At 49.6% G+C, this 19,765-nt stretch overlaps 1 protein-coding gene across 1 annotated transcript in view; it reads left to right on the plus strand.

Moving 5' to 3' along the window:
• Positions 1–19,765, plus strand: part of CNTD1 (cyclin N-terminal domain containing 1) — a 175,810-nt gene that overhangs the window by 88,428 nt on the left and 67,617 nt on the right. The gene's annotated exons all lie outside the window — the stretch shown is intronic.

Consider the following 19,765-nt stretch of genomic DNA (forward strand, 5'->3'; position numbering starts at 1 on the left):
GCTAATTACATTAAAATATTTTAATGGAACTGTACAAGTCACTCGATTAGTCATTAGGCTTGTAAAATGCTCTAGTGAATAACATACATAGCTAATATGCATGGAATATAATGCAATTGTATAGATTTTATTTTTTTATACATCGTAATTGTATACAGTTGCACATTTTGCAATTGCATACAATCATATCACATTTTGTCAAGTGCAAACATGCAAGAGTGGGTCATAGAAAATATGTGCAGATAATTCTGCCACTTGTCAAAATCAAAATGGCTAGCTAGGAGACCAAAGAGGGAAAAATCTGGAAGTTTGATGGACCACTTAGCCAATTCTTCTTATACGTGGACATTTGAGGCACATTAGAGTGTCTATTCTACTACATAGAGCAAATCTAACAAGAAGACAGGGAAGGAAATAGGAAACTTTTTAATAAGTCAGTCTACTGATGGGCCACTTGCACTTTGTAATCTGTAGCCACAGTAAATTGCAAATAATTATGGATTTGCTGCATTTGCTACATAAACAATATTTTACTGCCCAGTCTACAGCATTCTAAACACAGTGTCTAGCTCAGGTGGATCAAAAGTGACAACAAATGCTATTTATGAAACGCTATGCATCTCTTCACACTTTGTGGAAGTTAATTGTTCACCTTTTATCTGTAGAGTGCTGAACTCACATATTAAAGAGATCACGCAGATGATGTTAAAATGCTGATTATCATCTTAATTTCTCATGCATTGTAAAAGTGCTTTAGTCTTAAACAGGCATAGAAAAACACTTTCCTACATGTTTAAATATAGGTCAGCGGGGTGTAGAGAATGCTTTATTGTTTATCATCAACAGGACCTTGATAAAACATAAGCTATAACAATATTATGATGTTATAAGTGTTACGAATGTTAATTGTACTCTTGAATATGTAAATCGGCTAAATATGTATTAGCTAATTTTATATCCATAAACCACCTTTAAAAAATGTAGAGGTCTGTGATCTCTATTGATGGCAAATGCATCACCATACAAAATATCTGAAATGTTTCATCTTCCAGCAACAGCCTAATGCTTATTGCAGAATGACATATACAATAACCCTGCTCCCTTTAGTTTTCTCCATGCGAATGCAACTATGCTTTCTTGTCCTTCACATACTTATGTGAATTCTGGTTCTATTCCAAAACTGGAAGCATCAATTATACTTGACCTACCACAGGCCTCACTGTGTCGTAACCTGATAGCCATGATTATATTTTTTTTATTTTTCTTAAATGTTTTGTCACATTGACTACCCTTTTCGAAATGCAGTCTTTCACATTAAGCCTCTTATTGGATCAATTTTTTGACATACTTCAGTCAGCCATTCCTAAGAACGATTTCAGCTACTCTTAGTTATTGGCCCAGGGTGTTTTTCTTACTGCTTCAATTACACTGAAATTAGGTTTGATCCCTGCTTCTGAGATCATATGCCCTAGGTAACTTAATTAACTTTAAGTTGGCAATTTGTCTCTTTTTAGTAATTTCTGAGACTTTTATTCTCTCCATGATTTCCCAGAGTGTCTTACTGTGTTCCTGTTCTGTCTTTCCCCTTATAAGGATATCTTAGAAACACCATACCTTATTCATGCTTTCAAACATCCTTTGCATAGCTCGCTGGACACCTCTGATACTGAGGTAGCCAGTGATAGCAGCATGTCGACAATGATTTACGAAATACGTTAGACGCTTGTACTCCTCATGTAGATTAATCTGATGGTATGCAGCTGATAACACACACACACACACAAAGTCTGCTGGTTTTGAGGCCAAGTCCACAAGGGACAACCATTCCTAGGACTGAACAGGTTCTATAATATCATCTGATGACAATTTCTCTAATACTCTGATGAGTGTTTCTTTCATAAGATGAGGAATTGGTCTACATTTGTGCACATCTGGTGCTATCCTCTTCTTGAGAATGATTTTATGGATAAAATATTTTCATAATACAAATTTATCTGAAAACAGTTAGGGTACATGTAAAATATGTGTTCATTTTCAGATCCTGCCTCCACCAGCATCACTATTTCTACCATACCAGAATCCATTAGAATGTGCAACTCTTCCTGACGGCACGGGCCAAGCAGTTTGAATAACCTTTAGAAATATATGCTCTTATATGCACCCATATTTTTCTGAATTCTATTTCTGCCTGAATCATACCAACTATTTCCGTTTGCTTTCCCACACATCCAGCAGCTCTTATATCTGGTTTTAATAGTTTTTTGTTTATCACATTTTAGATTGGTTTTCTAGGCATCCGTCTAACAATGGAGCTTATCCAATTTCTCTTTACTTTCTCATTTAATGTTCGTTTTGTTTCACATATTCTTATTGACATATTTCTGCACATGCTCTTACACGCATAATATATCCTCAAATTTCCTGTAGGTTCTCACAGATATATTCGATGTCATTTACTCTTTGATTTCTCCTACATACTTCAGCAAATTTCTCCCTTTCTCGGAGTTTCAACAAATACGATTTCTTACATCGCATGCGTTGCTAGATTCAGTATGTACAGGACTACAACCCTCGTAACATTTTATCACTCCGAAATGATAATTACATTCTTTTACACTTTTATTTTGTCTACTTTCATTTTCCTCTTTTGTCACTGATGATAACCTCAATTTTACAAGAGTACTAATTTATCACATCGCTGTGTATTCTACTCCACTGGTAACTGGAGAAACCTCAGCGAAAGAGAGATTCGTGCCTAAGAGTTTCTCTTAACGTGCATGTGCAGCTCACTATCTGGCCTGTGATCGATTAACATATTTACATGTTACTGATTACCCTCTCAGTGCAGCCACATAAATCACAATAGATCAGTGTCACTAAACTCACTGAACAATGTCCACCCGATAAAGGGCTGCATCTCCGCATTTCTGTTCCCACAAATCCAGAGGAGCTGACAATCAGTCCTGTGCCTTAACGCCAATGTCTTTTAGTGCACACTACAGTATACAATATGGATCTCTGGCAGCTTCAACAGCCTTGGATCAAATGCCAGAAATAGAACTCTAGGCATAATGACATATATGGTGCTTTAATGCCAACGGAGAAAATTCACCACTTGCATAACTGCTCAGCTCCACAAAATGTCACACCGTAACTACTTTAAAAAACCTTTCTCTAGATTCTCTTGGAAGCCAAGATCAAAGACAAATTACTGAGCATCACAGGAAAAGTTTTGTGAAACAAGGGACCAGTGCGCATGCTGAAGCTGGCTACAAATTATATTCCGTCAAGCAAGCTCCGAACACCCAATGCGCATAGTACTTGCCAACCAAGGTTCAAAAAGATGACATGGAAGCATCTCTATAGGAGAAAAGGGCCCAGGACTCAGGGTAGTATGCTCCCACCCTTGAGGAAATTTGTGTAGCCTACAACCCAAATTTGCCCTACCACTATTACCAAATGTGTATCCAGAACTTACGGACTTCCCTGATTGACAAACTCTTACCTTAACATGTAGCAGAGAATTATTTAAATATACTTACTACCACTAGCATCAATTGAAATACATAGAGCAGTGACATGAGTGAAGGTCACTGTTAGATCTGACAGCCTTGCTATGGTGTTCCACCAAACGTTTTGCCTTCACACCGCTTGTTTGCTGAATTTGTTTTTGTTGGATTTAGGACTCTGGGTACTGCTAATCAGTGCTCAAGTGCTTAGTTTCTCCTTTAAACATGGTACAATTGGCTTACACTTAATTGGTACATTTAATCTACCTGTAAGTCCCTAGTAGATGGTACTACATGTACCCAGGGCCTGTAAAATAAATGCCACTAGTGGACCTGCTGCACACATTCTGCCACCCACTAAAGTACCCTTTTAAAACATGTCTCAGGTCTACCATTGCAGCCTGTGGGTCAGTTTTAAACTGCCATTTCAACCTGGCAAAATAAACCTTTTGCCAGGCCCGAACCTTTGTTTTTCATACATATATACGTCACCCCAAAGGTAGGCCCTAAAGGCTCATAAGACAGAGCGCATTGTATTTAAAAAAACAGGAATTGTGGGTTGAAGGTTTACATATGCTACCAGTGGAAAACTCCTAAAGTTGTTTTCCACTGTTGCAAGCCCTATTTCTCCCGTTGACTAACACTGGGTAACCTTATTACATTTCATAAGTGCTATCCTAGGATTGAGAGCAGATACAGATAAGCTGCTTAGAATCAAATGAATAGTAATTTTAAATCATCTTTATTGGTGGATTTGAAGTCATAATTATTGAATTATCACTTTTAGAAAGTTAGCATTTTCTTGTCCTAACCATTTGTTCCTTGTGGCAGTATCCTGGGTCCCATGGTTGTGAATGGCTCTGCTGGTGGTGTTTGTGTATTCCTCCCAGACAGTGACGCAGTAGATATAGACATGATGGACCATCCTGATAGGATGTCTGTGAGGGCGGAGCTGTGCCTTGTCCCATTTGCACCTCAAAAGACTTGCTTCCATCACACAAAGAAATCTGTCACTCATCATTTGCAACCTTGACTTATTGAAGGCTTGATGAGGGAGGTAGTATACGGAATCCCCCCACTTCAAAGGCTGGCACCAGGTATAAATATTGGACTTCCAGAGCCACTCATCAGTCCAGTCCTGGACCTGTGGAATAATAGAAGGACATCCTTGTTTGCTAGAGGGCTGCCCTGCTGATTGAGGCCTGCCTTGCTCCCCAGAGGACTGCCCTGCTGCTACCGTAGGCTTGTCCTGCTTCTTGAGGACTGCCTTGACCCCTAGAGGACTGCCCTGCTCTCTCAGAAGGAAGACTAGACCTGCTCCCTTCATCTCAGGCTACCTGAGTGACTCCAAGTATCAGCTGGCTGACCATGTGTATGAACTACAGGGACACAACAAACTCCAGAGGCCTCCCTTTAACTGCGCTGGACCTGCCTGGACTTGCACCTTGACCTGCTCGTGGCCTGTTGGTGAAATCCTGAAGTATAGGGCTCGTTGAGACCGGGATAGACCTGTTAGTGCTAACATTCCACTGCCTGCTATGACCAGCAGTGTGAGATCTGCACTTCACGCTACAATTGCCCACGGTAACAGTCAATGTGAACCTCCAGCAACAGCCATCTGCAACTTCAGACTGAATCTTCGCACTACAAGGATGACCCTCCACAATGCTCTCCCTGCTTCTCGTGGCTTCCTCCACTGAAACTCTTTGCACTGGACTTTGAGAAGGTAGCTTTTTCAGTAGTACTATCCTGGTGGCTGTATGCGGCCCATGCTCCCTTGTAGTCAGCCTGTACTTGTGACTTTTCCCGGTCTGGCATGACTAGATGACTGTGAGTGGCATTTTGTACTTTCACGCGCTATATCTACCGAAAACTTTGAAATTGAATATCTACGGTTCTACTAAGTTGAGTTTTTTCATTTTGGTATTTTTAATAATTAAAATGTACTTTGTTTTTCTAGATTTGTATAGGGTTTTTCTTATGTTGTATTTTCTCTTGATTACTGTTTGTGTGCTGCATAAATACTTTACACATTGCCTCTATGTTAAGCTGGTCTACTTTGAGCCAAGCTACCACAGGGTTAAGCACAGGTTAATTTAGTGTCTTGTGTTTAACCCTGACAAGGACTGTGGTGGTTGCTGAGTGGAGCTTCCGATACCCTCAACCAATAACCCAATTTCATATAGTCATCATGTGAGAGCAATGGATGACACCTTCGCAAATAATTAATAAAGTCCAATTAGTTTAACATAATTTCATAAAATAACACAACCAACCTAACCGTTCTGAGAGAGCACTAGTGTGAATTTGGACCACCCTTCTGAACCCTTATTATGAGTAGTGCTGAACATTATCACTGTATGTTTTTATATGGTTATGACAATTACCACAATTACTAGATTTTATGCATGCAGTGTTAACAGATGTGGTGATAAAATCTGCAAAGCATTCACTACCACATATGGAGTATTGTCACCATAAGGAAATCGGAGATCCCCGTTTTATAACTGCATTCACCTGGAGAAGCACCAGCAGATTTCTTCTCTGGTGCAGGATAGGTGATAAATCTTGGCAGTGTTCCTGAAATGTATAACGTATCAATCTAAACCAACAACATATTTAAACTGACAATACTAACATATATTTAATTGGAAAATAATTACATTCAACATTTTTATAGTGCAGGTTTATGCTACCAATACCAAAGGCCTTGCAACCAAAGGCCTTGCAACATAGCCATACAATAATAACCAGGTGATTAAGAGATGCATCACAGCCCTTTAATATGTTCCTAGCCCACATGTAAAGTATTGGCAGCGCATGAAATCTCAGAATAGAATGATTGGTCAGTCTGGTCAGTTGCACTGATACATATCTACGGCATAGTCTGAACATACTACGATGTACTGCTCTTAAAGAAAGGAGGATTGCTACAAATACACTACTATATGCCAGAGCAGCAGAAACAGAGTTCAACCTGATGTTTGGACTGATGTGCCCCCATAAATGCACATCGGTATGCTCAATTCCCTCAGTGCTTAAAGAAATATCATGTCTATTGCTCAAACATACAATATTACTGGAATGATAAACCTCATATTCGGCACACGTCCACAGTAGTACTGCATATCGATACAACATGCTGCTACCTTAAGACCTCGCCTTTCTCTGCCCAAGACTAAGTGTATCCACTTTGTCTCTGACTGAGGATGCCGCCAAATAAACCTGAACCTGCACCTAAGGAGGCCTACAACTTTGTACAAAAGATGCAGATCTCAAATTAGTTTGAAGTTGGCCTTTAAAAGGTTATTGTCAATGATTAAACTGCACCTTTGGTGCCTTGGCACATGTACCAGAAGTGCCGGTACAATCTGCCTCTTTTGCTTCATGGTACATAAAATTACAGTGAGGCAACATGGGTCAGTGCCCCATGAAGATGATGAGTCCCATGGCAAATTAAGAGATGCAGCAAGAATCACACAAGTAGGACTTGGTGTAGGAAAGTACCATCTTGCCTGGCATGTTACCCCCATTTTTACTTGTGTGTCAGTTTGTTTTTGCCTGTGTCACTGGGATCCTGCTAGCCAGGACCCCAGTGCTCATAGTTTGTGGCCTATATGTGTTATCTGTGTGGTGCCTAACTGTATCACTGAGGCTCTGCTAACCAGAACCTCAGTGTTTATGCTCTCTCTGCTTTTAAAATTGTCACTGCAGGCTAGTGACCATTTTCACCAATTCTGATTGGCACACTGGAACACCCTTATAATTCCCTAGTGTATGGTACCTAGGTACCCAGGGTATTGGGGTTCCAGGAGATCCCTATGGGCTGCAGCATTTCTTTTGCCACCCATAGGGAGCTCAGACAATTTTTACACAGGACTGCCACTGCAGCCTGAGTGAAATAACGTCCACGTTATTTCACAGCCATTTTTCACTGCCTTAAGTAACTTATAAGCCATCTATTTGTCTAACCCTCACTTAGTGAAGGTTAGGTGCAAAGTTACTAAGTGTGAGGACACCCTGGCACTAGCCAAGGTGCCCCCACATTGTTCAGGGCAATTCCCCCGGACTTTGTGAGTGCGGGGACACCATTACACGTGTGAACTACATATAGGTCAATACCTATATGTAGCTTCACAATGGTAACTCTGAATATGGCCATGTAACAGGTCTAAGATCATGGAATTGTCCCCCCATGCCAAATCTGGTATTGGGGTGCCAATCTCATGCATCCCCGGGGCTCCAGCATGGACCCTGGGTATTGCCAAGCTAGCTCTCTGGGGTTTTCTCTGCAACTACCACTGCTGCCAACCCTCAGACAGGTTTCTGCCCTCCTGGGGTCTAGGCAGCCCAGTCCCAGGAAGGCAGAACAAAGGATTTCCTCTGAGAGAGGGTGTCACACCCTCTCCCTTTGGAAATAGGTGTTAAGGCCTGGGGAGGAGAAGCCTTCCCCAGCCTCTGGAAATGCTTTGAAGGGCACAGATGGTGCCCTCCTTGCATAAGTCAATCTACACCGGTTCAGAGATCCCCCAGCCCCTGCTCTGGTGCGAAACTGGACAAAGAAAAGGGGAGTGACCACTCCCCTGTCCATCACCACCCCAGGAGTAGTGCCCAGAGCTCCTCGAATGAAGAGGTGTGAGGGCACAGTGGAGGCCTCTGAATGGCCAGTGCCAGCAGGTAACGTCAGAGACCCCACCTGATAGGTGCTTACCTGGTTAGGTGGCCAATCCTCCTCTGAGGGCTATTTAGGGTCTCTCCTTTGGGTTTCTCTTCAGATAACAAATGCAAGAGCTCACCAGAGTTCCTCTGCATCTCTCTCTTCAACTTCTGCCAAGGATCGACCGCTGACTGCTCCAGGACGCCTGCAAAACCGCAACAAAGTAGCAAGACGACTACCTGCAACATTGTAGCGCCTAATCCTGCCAGCTTTCTCGACTGTTTTCTGGTGGTGCATGCTCTGAGGGTTGTCTGCCTTCACCCTGCACTGGAAGCCAAGAAGAAATCTCCTGTGGGTCAACGGAATCTTCCCCCTGCTAACGCAGGCACCAAACTTCTGCATCACCGGTCCTTTGGGTCCCCTCTCATCTTGGCGAGCGTGGTCCCTGGAACACAGGAGCTGGATCCAAGTGACCCCGACAGTCCAGTGGTCCTTCTGTCCAAATTTGGTGGAGTTAAGTCCTTGTCTCCCCATGCCAGACAGTAATCCTGTGTACTACGTGATCTGCAGCTGTAAGGGCTTCAGTGCACTTTTGCAAGGATTCCTTTGTGCACATCACAGACCAGGTCCCCAGCACTCCGTCCTGCATTGCTGAACTTGATGAGTTGACCACTGGCTTTGTGGGACCCTCTTTTGTTGTGTTGAGGCGACTGCCGTGCTCAGATTTCTTGAACACCTGTTCAAGTGCTTCTGCGGGTGCTGCCTGCTTCTGCGTGGACTCTCTGTGTTGCTGAGTGCCCCCTCTGTCTCCTCCTCCAAGGGGCGACCTCCTGGTCCTTCCTGGGCCTGGGCAGCACCCATTTTCTTCAACCATGACTCTTGCAGCTAGCAAGGCTTGTTTGCGGTCTTTACACTCCCAGCGACCCTTTACACACTACACTAGGCCTGGGGTCCATTTGTGGTTCGCATTCCACTTTTGGAGTATATGGTTTGTGTTGCCCCAGGCCTTTGTATCCTATTACATCCTATTGTGTTCTACAGTGTTTGAACTACCTTTCTAACTGTTTACTTAGCTGATTTTGGTTTGTGTGTATATTTTGGGTATTTTACTTACCTCCTAAGGGAGTATATCCTCTGAGATACTTTTGGCATATTGCCACTAAAATAAAGTACATTTATTTTTAGTAACTCTGAGTATTGTGTTTCTTATGATATAGGGGGTCATTCCAACCCTGGCGGTCGGTGATAAAGCAGCGGCCAACCCGCCAACAGGCAGGCGGTCAAAAAAATGGAATTCTGACCCTGGCGGGAACCGCCAGCACAGCCCGCCACTTTAACACTCCGACCGCCACGGCGGGACAGACAAACAGCGCGGCGGTCACCGCCAACAGGCAGGCGGCAGACAATGTACCGCCCACCCTATCACAACTCACCAATCCGCCACCTTTTCCGGGGCGGGAGCCCCACCGATAAAAACACGGCGGAAATAGACTACGAACGGGAAAACGCTCACCTGTACACACTCCACGAGGAAGGAGGACAGCATGGAGCCCGAATTAAACATCCTACCAGCTATTGTCTACCTGCTCATCTACCACGAGTACGAACGCCGGCGCAGACGACAACGGTGAGTACTGCACCTACGACACAGGGGAGGGGGGAGGAGGAAAGCTTACGGGCACACACATACGCCATACACCCACCCCCCCACCCCAAATACCTACACCCCAATGCAGAGCAACAAGTCAGAGTGACACCCCCCAAACCCACCGGAATAATGCAAAGACACAATTAAAATGATCTATAAAATATATGTATAAATAGCTCCATTGAAGTCATGGGAAATATGCAATATGAAAGATACAAAATAAGGAATGAACATAGTTGAAAATATATACATAGGCAATAAGTCCTGCCCATTCTGTCAAAGTTCCATAGTCCGTGGGCCAATGTGCACAAATACATGGGCAAAGCCCACACAGGAGACCAGATACCTTTGGAGAGAACACTGCTGGGGCATCAGATGATAAAACTACAGGCACCTCAGGGGGAAGGGAAGGGAGGGCACCTCAGCCACATGAGTCCACAACGCCAGATCCACGAGGGGCCTCCATGCCCACTGTCCCATCCTGGGGAGTGCAAAGCCACAGTCTCACAAGTCTCTACAGTGGGTGGCTTGCCCACTGTGCCATCCTGGGGAGTGCAAAGCCACAGTCTCTCAAGTCTCTACAGTGTGTGGCTTGCCCACTGTTACATCCTGGGAAGTGCCAAGCCACAGTCCATCAGATGGATTACCGACTCCACTGTTAATGGAGGAGGCATGGTGCCCAGAGTGCTTCGTGAAGCCCTGCTCGACACAGAACCGGCACTGTCAATGGGCCAGCGGTGCTTGAGACGGCGGTGCCCAGCGGAGCGGTGCTTGAGATGAAGGGCCCAGCGGAGCGGTGCTTGAAAGGAAGGGCCCAGCGGAGCGGTGCTTGAGACGGCGGTGCCCAGCGGAGCGGTGCTTGACAGGAAGGGCCCAGTGGAGCGGTGCTTGACAGGAAGGGCCCAGCGGAGCGGTGCTTGAGACGGCGGTGCCCAGCGGAGCGGTGCTTGACAGGAGGGGCCCAGCGGAGCGGTGCTTGAGACGGCGGTGCCCAGCGGAGCGGTGCTTGAGATGAAGGGCCCATCGGAGCGGTGCTTGACAGGAAGGGCCCAGCGGAGCTTGAGACGGCGGTGCCCAGCGGAGCAGTGCTTGAGATGAAGGGCCCAGCGGAGCGGTGCTTGACAGGAAGGGCCCAGCGGAGCGGTGCTTGAGATGAAGGGCCCAGCGGAGCGGTGCTTGACAGGAAGGGCCCAGCGGACCGGTGCTTGAGACGGCGGTGCCAAGCGGAGCGGTGCTTGACAGGAAGGGCCCAGCGGAGCGGGGCTTGAGACGGCGGTGCCCAGCGGAGCGGTGCTTGAGATGAAGGGCCTAGCGGAGCGGTGCTTGACAGGAAGGGCCCAGCGGAGCGGTGCTTGAGACGGCGGTGCCCAGCAGAGCGGTGCTTGAGATGAAGGGCCCAGCGGAGCGGTGCTTGAGATGAAGGGCCCAGCGGAGCGGTGCTTGAGATGAAGGGCCCAGCGGAGCGGTGCTTGACAGGAAGGGCCCAGCGGAGCGGTGCTTGAGACGGCGGTGCCCAGCGGAGCGGTGCTTGACAGGAAGGGCCCAGCAGAGCGGTGCTTGACAGGAAGGGCCCAGCGGAGCGGTGCTTGAGACGGCGGTGCCCAGCGGAGCGGTGCTTGACAGGAAGGGCCCAGCGGAGCGGTGCTTGAGACGGCGGTGCCAAGCGGAGCGGTGCTTGAGATGAAGGGCCCAGCGGAGCGGTGCTTGACAGGAAGGGCCCAGCGGAGCGGTGCTTGAGAAGGCGGTGCCCAGCGGAGCGGTGCTTGAGATGAAGGGCCCAGCGGAGCGGTGCTTGAGATGAAGGGCCCAGCGGAGCGGTGCTTGACAGGAAGGGCCCAGCGGAGCGGTGCTTGACAGGAAGGGCCCAGCGGAGCGGTGCTTGACAGGAAGGGCTCAGCGGAGCGGTGCTTGAGACGGCGGTGCCCAGCGGAGCGGTGCTTGACAGGAAGGGCCCAGCGGAGCGGTGCTTGACAGGAAGGGCCCAGCGGAGCGGTGCTTGAGACGGCGGTGCCCGGCGGTGCCCAGAGGAGCGGTTCTTGTCACGGCGGGCCCCTGTTCAGCGGTTCTTGTCACGGCGGGCCCCTGTTCAGCGGTTCTTCTCACGGCGGGCCCCTGTTCAGCGGTTCTTCTCACGGCGGGCCCCTGTTCAGCAGTTCTTCTCACGGCGGGCCCCTGTTCAGCGGTTCTTCTCACGGCGGGCCCCTGTTCAGCGGTTCTTCTCACGGCGGGCCCCTGTTCAGCGGTTCTTCTCACGGCAGGGCCCTGTTCAGCGGTGCTTGTCCTGTGTTTCTAGGGAGCCAGACCTGGCTAAGACTTCCCGCTCAGTCGCCATCCGACCTTGCGGTCGCGGGGCCCTCCTGTGATGGAGTCCTGGGCCCGTGGGTGTCGTCCGTCACAACCGGAATGGGGCTGGTGGGGCCCTCCTGGGCAGCTCGCCTGCTGCCTGACTTCTCCGCCCTGCTGCCCTTGCCCTCCTTCGCTGAAGCTCTGTGGCCCTTGCCTCCCTTTGATGATGTGGCAGGTGACGGGGCAAGGCTACTGTCCTTGGTGGCAGCCGTCTCAGGCTTGTCGCGCCGGCCCTTTTTTTTTTTTGTCCTCTTTCCAGGGGCTGGGCTGGCTGTCCCCTTGCTGCTGGCCGATGTTCCTGCCCTAGGAGCTGGTGGACTCCAAAAGCCCTGCACTATGGTCATAGTAGATGCAGGGCTGGTGGTGTCTGAGGTGCTTTTTTTACTCTTACCAGATGGAGGGGGTGGGTCAGTGACTGGAACGAGATCAAGGTTGGAAAGGAAAAGCACTTGGGAAGGACAGGGACGGGTAGGTGTAGTGGGTATGGGAGTGGAGGAAGAGGATGTGGTTGTAGGAGAGTCAAGTGTGCTGTCTTTGGGTGCAGGTGTTTGTGACGGAGGCTGTCGTGAGGTGGATGGCTGTTGGGTGGGTGGCTGCCTGCGTTTGTGTGGTTTGGAAGAGGGGGTGACAGACACACTGGGAGAGGACACAGGGGACGTGTAAATGGCAGTGGGGGTGGTGACTGCACGTGTGCGGACTGTAATGGAGGGTGTGCTGGTGATGGAAGTACTGGCTGATGGTGGTGTGCATGCAGGTGTGAGTGGACACGTCACAGGGAGGGAGGAGGGACATGAGGAGGTGGGGGACACAGAGGTGGTGGTGACTGTTGGCATGTCTGCATCTGGATGTTGCTTGGGTGACTGCTTGTGGGATCTGTGGTGCTTATGTCTGGATGAGCTGCCCTTGGGTGTAGAGGTGTGTGCAGGCTGGTCTGATGGTGTGGATGGGATAGGCAGAGGAACAGGAGACTGGGACTGGGTGGAGGGAGTCAGAAGAGGGAGGCTGGAGACAGGGACAATGGCTGCCGTCAGTGCTGAGGCCAGAGCGTTGAACGATCGCTGATGGGCAGCCTGACCCGAATGAATGCCCTCCAGGTATGCATTGCTCCGATGCACCTCCCTTTCTACACCCTGGATGGCATTCAAAAGGGTAGACTGCCCAACAATGAGCGTCCGCAGGAGGTCAATGACCTCCTCACTGATGTCAGCAGGGGTAACTGGGGCAGGGCCTGAGGTGCCTGGGGCGAAGGAGATGCCCGGCTTCCTGGCCGAGCGGGCACGGGGCGAAGGCTGAGGGGCTGCTGGGAGGGCGGGGCTGGTGCGCTGGGTGGCGGATGTTTCTGTTGTGGCGGTGGGCATGGATGTTGCTGCCACCGCAAGGGAGCTCCCTTCCGAGGACGTGTCGGTGTCGCTGACGTCTCCACGGGTCCCCATTGTGGAGCTCCACTCGCCCTCCGTCTCACTGGTGTTCTCGGAGTCTGTTGCATGGCCTTCCGGGGCCATGTGAGATGCAGCTCCCTCGTGCGCCGATGCCACTTCTCCTCCGCATGATGATGCTATTGCACACATGAACAGGAACACAAAGAAAATGGGTGGGGGGGGGAGAAATGAAGACAAGTTGAGTGCATGCATTGGCAACACCGTTGTCGGAGAGGACAGACACAGAAGCCCCCTGCACTACGCCGCGCAATCGGGGTACACTACTCAGTTATTGTGACTAGGCCTACAGGTCTATGGACGACAAATGCACACATGGGTGACCCAGGGCCATGGATAGCTGTACTTGGCACCCTACAGAGGTGGGGGGCGGGGGCACAGGGCCATGCCTAACGGAGGGGCCTAGCCTACAGAATGCGCCCTGGCCTAGAGATAGCCACAGCCCTCCTCCCCCACCCAGACACCTTCACTGCGCGCAAAGATAGCAGAATGTGCTGATACTCACCCCCTTGTGTCTGCTGTGATGTCCTCACGCGCCCATCCAAATCGGGGTAGGCCACCGCCAGGATCCGGGACATCAGGGGGGTCAATTGGCGGCTGCCACCCCTCCTACGTTGGGAGGCCATCCCCAGCAGAGACTCAGCGGTCTTTCTGGTCCCGCGGCGGATGTCCTCCCACCTCTTTCGGCAGTGGGTGCCCCGTCTGTTGTGGACCCCCAGGGCCCGGACGTCCTTGGCGATGGCACGCCAAATGTGGATCTTCTGATGGGCGCTGACCTATGTGACATGTACAGGGTGGTAAGGGAAATCTCATTACTTTTCTGCCTGGTCAATGTGAATGGCCCCCCCCTCCCCAACATTGCCATGTGGCACATGCTCTCATCTTTCGTGCGTTGCACTCCTCATTCGCTCCCCTCCCCACCATCTTACATACACCCCACTCAACACAGGCATAGCCCATTCAACGTGCACCCTGTGTACTAACCTGTTGGTCTGGAGGACCGTAGAGTAGCGCATACTGGGGGAGGACCCCATCAACAAGTTTCTCCAATTCTTCAGAAGTGAAGGCAGGGGCCCTTTCCCCAGTCGCAGCAGCCATTGTATCTCCCAGACCGAGGTCACAGCAGCACTTGCAGTATCGGTCCTCTCCTCTGGATGATCAGGTCTCAAGTGATTAATCAGATAGAAAATGGCGGTCACGCGCGACCACAGGCGCACATCCTCATTGGCTACTGAAGCCCATAGGGTGCAATGTTAACCAATGTGGCTTAGCACCGCGGTCTTCGACCGCCTACCGCCACGGTGTGCCACGCCAGCGCATTGACCTCACATCCCACTGTCACACTTCACAGGTCAGGCAGCCGCCATTTCAAGGGCCCACATGGCTGAATTTCTACTGCGTCACACAGGCCTAGGCCTTGCATTGCCACTCATACAAGCCTTTCAATGCATAGCGATTCGTGTACTGTGCAAGCTGTGTGAACGAACCTGTGGGTTGCTTGACTCTGTGCTCCATGTTGTCCTTCCTAGGCACCGTCCGCTGGGACTTGCAAGGAGAAGGGTGAATCCTCCCGTGTACCGACCGCTGGTGGACCTGTCGACAATGGAAGAACGACATATCATACTTACATACAGGCTTGACGGAGCAACTATACATGAACTATGTGCCCAGCTGGAGCCAGACCTGATGTCCCCCATCCGCCAACCCACAGGGATTCCCCCTCTGGTGCAGGTTCTGTCAGTACTCCATTTTTTGGCAAGTGGGTCTTTTCAGACAACAGTGGCCATATCATCTGGGATGTCTCAGCCTATGTTTTCTAAGGTTTTGTCCAGAGTGTTGTCTGCCCTGATGAAATACATGCGGAGCTACATTATTTTCCCTGAGGTGGGCGATTTGGCTACAGTGAAGGGTGATTTCTATGCCCTTGGACATATCCCCAACATCATTGGTGCCATTGATGGGACCCATGTGGCTTTGGTTCCCCCCAAAGAAAGTGAGCAGGTGTACAGAAACAGAAAAAGTTATCATTTGATGAATGTCCAGGTGGTCTGCTTGGCTGACCAGTACATCTCCCATGTAAATGCCAAGTTCCCTGGGTCAGTGCATGACGCGTATGTCATGCGAAATAGCAGCATCCCTTATGTGATGGAACAGCTACAGAGACACCGTGTGTGGCTAATTGGTGACTCTGGTTACCCCAACCTGTCGTGGCTACTGACCCCAGTGAGGAATCCCCAGACCAGGGCTGAGGAACGGTACAATGAGGCCCATGGGCGAACTAGGAGGATCATAGAAAGGACCTTCGGGGTCCTGAAGGCCAGGTTTAGGTGCCTGCATATGACAGGGGGATCCCTAATGTACTCACCATAGAAGGTGTGCCATATCATCGTGGCCTGCTGTATGCTTCACAATCTTGCTTTGCGACGCCAGGTGCCTTTTCTGCAGGAGGATGGTCCAGATGGTGGTGTTGTAGCAGCTGTGGAGCCTGTGGAGAGTGAAGAGGAGGAAGACGACGGGGACGACACAGACAACAGGGATACAGTCATACAACAATATTTTCAGTAGCACACAGGTAAGAATCACCCACGCCATTTTACATTTACTTAAGGCCTCATGCGTCTCCACTGTCTGTGTTTCCCCCCAGTTCCTGTTAACTGATTTGTGACTTTCCCTTCCCTTTTCAGAGCTGTATGACCCACTGCGTGACTTCTGCTTTGTTTGCCCATGGACTAAAGCTTATTGAAATTGGTATGTTGTCATCACAAAGTAACTGGACATTATTGCACTGTTATGTGTAATACATTTGTTAAGAATACAAGCAGACTCCTGTTATTTTAAGTGCAATAAGTGATTTATTTTAAGTGCTACATATAGGTACATGATTGTAAAACGGTGATGGGTGGGGGTGGAGTAATGTCCATGGCAGAGTCCAGTTCTCAGTCGCACAGGTGCATTGTCCATATGCCTGTGGAAGAATGGAGCAGGGGCAGTTAAAGGTTGGACAGGGTGACAATGTGGGACAGTGGGATGACATCAGGGGGTATCTTAGGCTGGCGGGGGTCTTGCAATCCTACTCTGTCTTCTTGTGAGATCTCAGGTTCCGCTTGCGGGGTGGTTCTTCTTCTGCAGGAGGTGGGGTTCTGGTGGCCTGTTGTTGTGTGGGGGCCTCCTGTCCACTAGCGCCGGCGGAGGTGGTAGGCTGTTCCTGGCCTGGGCTAGTGACAGGGGCCCTTTGGGGTGCCACATGGTCCCGCAATGTGGTGACTATCTGGTTAAGGGCCACGACGATGGTCCCCATTGCGGAACCGATGTTCCTCAGTTCCTCTCTGAACCCCATGTACCGTTCCTCCTGCAGTGCCTGGATCTCCTGGAACCTGGCCAGTACCGTCGCCATCGTCTCCTGGGAGTGGTGGTAAGCTCTCATGATGGAGGAGAGGGCCTCTTGGAGAGTCGGTTCCCTGGGCCTGTCCCCCCCCTGTCGCACAGCAGCCCTCCCAGTTCCCCTGTGTTCCTGGGCCTCTGTCCCCTGGACGGTGTGCCCACTACCACTGCCCCCAGGTCCCTGTTGTTGTTGGGGTGGTGGGTCAACCTGGGTGCCCTGTAGTGGTGGACACACCGCTGATCAACGTGTCCTGGAGACAGAGGCATGGGCCCGCTGAGTGGGAGCTGTGCTGGTGTTCCCAGAGGGGGTTGGGTCTGGTGTAGCCTGTGGCTGTCTGTGGGGAACCGACTGTCCAGAGGTCCCCGATGGGCCGGGCTGGTCATCTGGGTCCAGGGAGACAGAGCTGCTGTCATCGCTGGGGGCCTCTTCTGGGGGTGGGATGGACATCTCTGTACCCTCCGTGGCGGTGTGGTGGCGTTCGGGTCCTGCAGGGGTATAAAGGTATGGTTATTGCTTCTGTGTGTGCCATTTCGTGTGATGGGTGGGTGTCCGTGTACCCAAGTGCAGGCATTCCCTTGTGGGGGCTTTTGTGAGGGTGGCTTGTGGGGGTGATGTGTGTGTGTAGTGGGCATGCTTTGGTGATGGGTGTCCATGCTTTGTGGTCGCATGCAGGGCTTGGTGTTGGGATGGGTGGGTTGTGATGGTGAGCCATTTGCAAGGAGTTGGTGTGATGGGGGTGGGGGTGAGGGTGGGGGTATGATTTGGCATGCAGGTGGGGTGGGGGTGGGAAGCAGTAGTGAAGATTTGACTTACCAGAGTCCATTTCTCCGCCTACTCCTGCGAGGCCCTCAGGATGCAGGATGTGCAAGACTTCCTCCTCCCATGCTGTAAATTCTGGGGGAGTAGGTGGGGGTCCGCCGCCAGTCTTCTGCACCGCAATGTTGTGCCTTGATACCATGGAACGCACCTTCCCCCGTAGGTCGTTCCAGCGCTTCCTTATGTCATCCCGATTGCGTGGATGCTGTCCCACCGCGTTGACCCTGTCCACTATCCTTTGCCATAGCTCCATCTTCCTGGCAATTGTGGTGTGCTGCACCTGTGCCCCGAAGAGCTGGGGCTCTACACGGACTATTTCCTCCACCATGACCCTGAGTTCTGCGTCAGTGAACCTGGGGTGTCTTTGGGGTGCCATGGGGTGGTGTGGATGAGGTGTGGGGTGGCGTTTATGGTGATGAGTATGGTGCATGTGGTGGTGTGTGGTGTTTGGTGCGTGGATTCTGTGTGGGTGATGGTGTTGTGTGCCTCTGTGTTGTGGGATTGTCTATTCTGTGCTCTCTCTCTAGCCTTCGTCAATAATTTCGGGTCGTAGGGGTTTGTGGGTGATGTGGGTGTGTGTTTTATATTGTGTTGGGTGTGTGGGAGTGGTGTTAGTATGTGTATCAGGTGTGTGTGTTTCAAACTGACCAATGTGGCTGAGTTTTCTATGTGTGTGTGTATTTTGACCGCAGCAGTGTGTACCGCCAATGGAATACCGCGTTTGAAAGACCGCTGCGGGGATTTGTGGGTCGGAATGGAATGGGCGTATTTCTGTTGGCGTGACGGTGGAGGTTTGGTCATCGCCATTTTTTCGCTGACCTTTGGTGTGGCGGACTTTTGTGGATGTCGGGATTTTGGCGGTTTGCAAGTTGCGGGTCAGAATGACCGTGGCGGTTTACCGCGGCCGCGGCGGTGTTCTGGCGGTCTTCTGACCGGCGGTAAGCGCCTTTTACCGCCGAGGTCAGAATGACCCCCATAGTGCTATATGATATAAGTGGTATAGTAGGAGCTTTGCATGTCTCCTAGTTCAGCCTAAGCTGCTATGCTAAGCTGCTAGAACACTACTAATCTACTACTAAGGGATAACTGGACCTGGCACAAGGTGTAAGTACCATCAGGTACCCACTATAAGCCAGGCCACCCTCCTCCACTTGGTCAGCATCAACTAGATGCCAATGCTATTAGTATCAAGGGTTAAATCATGTACAATTACATGCAATTTAACAATAACCAATAGTATACACAATATGGTGTGTGTGTGAGGTAGCCCTTTCTTGGTAATACATGAATACTGGAAATACAAACATGCAACTTGCAAGCCGTCCATGATTCTATGCCATATGAGGGGCACGAATGGTGCATGTAATAGGCTTAAGGCTGAGAAACTACTGTTCTGAATGGTAACTCTAACGAGTGCATGCGAGATCGCCATATTATTTTAGCTGCAGGTCGACATTAGTTACCCTAAAAAAACATAACACAACACAAATATAGCATACAGGAATCTTCCATGTATGGAGGACTGCTTGTAGTGATTAGCACTACAATTCCATCTGGCCTCACACAGAACAAGCCTGGAAGGAAGCAAAATTGGTTAAATTTTCCCACCTTTCCAGCATGTCTCTAACAGAGTCATTGTTTGCACTAATATAAGAGATTGCACTTAAGTATTCCCTACCCTCTCTCCAAGAGAAGGGTATAAAGAATACTTGGGGATTTGGAAGGGACAAACATGAAGCCTGATTTCCTGAGGGGACATGCCGGACTGTGATTATCCGAATGCAGGTTCACAGCTTTCTGAGGTATGTGGGAATAGTTACAAACAGTGCTTGGCATAAATTAGGTAGAAACTAACAGTTCAGCCAATACAAACAATAACCACGCATAGGCTAACAACCTATGTATGTTATAGTTAGAGTTATTTCAAGTAACTATAACTTGAAACCTAAGGTGACTATAACTCGCACCCTC

The sequence above is a fragment of the Pleurodeles waltl genome, chromosome 6, assembly GCF_031143425.1.
Source record: "Pleurodeles waltl isolate 20211129_DDA chromosome 6, aPleWal1.hap1.20221129, whole genome shotgun sequence".
NCBI classification, from domain to species: Eukaryota; Metazoa; Chordata; class Amphibia; order Caudata; family Salamandridae; genus Pleurodeles; species Pleurodeles waltl.